The sequence below is a fragment of the Galeopterus variegatus genome, unplaced genomic scaffold, assembly GCF_000696425.1.
Source record: "Galeopterus variegatus unplaced genomic scaffold, G_variegatus-3.0.2 Scaffold4302, whole genome shotgun sequence".
NCBI lineage: Eukaryota > Metazoa > Chordata > Mammalia > Dermoptera > Cynocephalidae > Galeopterus > Galeopterus variegatus.
The window spans coordinates 158,270-159,464 of NW_007730413.1; the positions used below are offsets into that span (position 1 = coordinate 158,270).

Below are 1,195 nucleotides of genomic sequence, written 5' to 3' on the forward strand. Positions count from 1 at the left end.
AAAACAGTAGTCATCTGCTGCCCCAATTCTGTGGGTCAGGAATTTGGGTAGGGCTCACTGGTGATGGTTAGTCTATACACCATATAGTATCTGCTGAGTATCTATTGAGATGATCATGTGATTTTCATCATTCATTCTGTTAATGTGGTATATCGCATTAATTGATTTTTGTATGTTGAACTATCCTAACATGCCAGGGGTAAAATTCACTTGATCATGCTGAATTTCAATATGATGCTGAATTCTGTTTGTTAAAAATTTTGTTGAGGATTTTTGCATTTATATTTGTCAGGGTTATTGGCCTATAGTTTTCTTTGTGATATCTTTGTCTGGCTTTGGTATCAAGGTAATGCTATGGCCTCTTAAAACAAGTTTGGAAGTGTTCTCTACTATTCAATTTTCAGAACAGTTTAAAAGGAATTGGTATTAATTCTTCTTCAAATGTTTACTAGAATTCACCAGTAAAGCCATTCACCAGTCTAGGGCTTTTCTTTCTTGGGAGGTTTTTGATTACTGATTCAATCTTCATACTAGTTATAGGTCTGTTCGGACTTTGTATTTATTCATGGTTTAGTCATGGTAAGTTGCATATGTTTAGGAATTTATTCATTTCTTCTAGGTTATCCAGTTTATTGACATGTAATTATTCATAGTTGTCTGTTATTATCCAGTGTATTTTTATGATATTTAGTTCCAATATCTCCTCTTTCATTTCTGATTTTGAATTTTCTTTCCCTATTTTAGTTAGAAAATCAAAGCCTTGTCAATTTTATCTTTTAAAAAAACTATCAGTTTTTTAATAGTTTTTCTATTCTCTGTTTCCTTTATTTCTGCTGAAATCTTGTTATTTCTTTCCTTTTGCTAACTTAGGGCTTAGTATTTTCTTCTTTTTCGAGATCCTTGAGGTGTGAAGTTAGGTTGTTTATTTGAGATCTTTTTTCTTGTTGAATGTAGGCATTCATTACAATAAATATTCTTAGTAATGCTTTTGCCACATCTATAAGTTTTAGTATGTTGGTTTTCCATTTTTGTTTGTCTCAAGGTATTTTTTAATCTCTTTTTTGATTTATTCCTTGGCTCAATGGTTTCTCAAGAGTGTGTTGTTTAGTTTCCACATATTTTTGAATTTTCTGGGTTTTGTTCTGTTCATTGTTCAGTTCCTTACTTTTTTTTTTTTTTTTTGTTTTTTTCCGTG

The 1,195-nt window shown here is 31.0% G+C and overlaps 1 protein-coding gene across 1 annotated transcript in view; it reads right to left on the reverse strand.

The window, feature by feature from the left end:
• LOC103602790 (transmembrane protein 232-like) overlaps window positions 1–1,195 on the reverse strand; it is a gene marked incomplete at its 5' end in the record, with an annotated part of 137,515 nt that overhangs the window by 115,862 nt on the left and 20,458 nt on the right. The window lies entirely within an intron of this gene.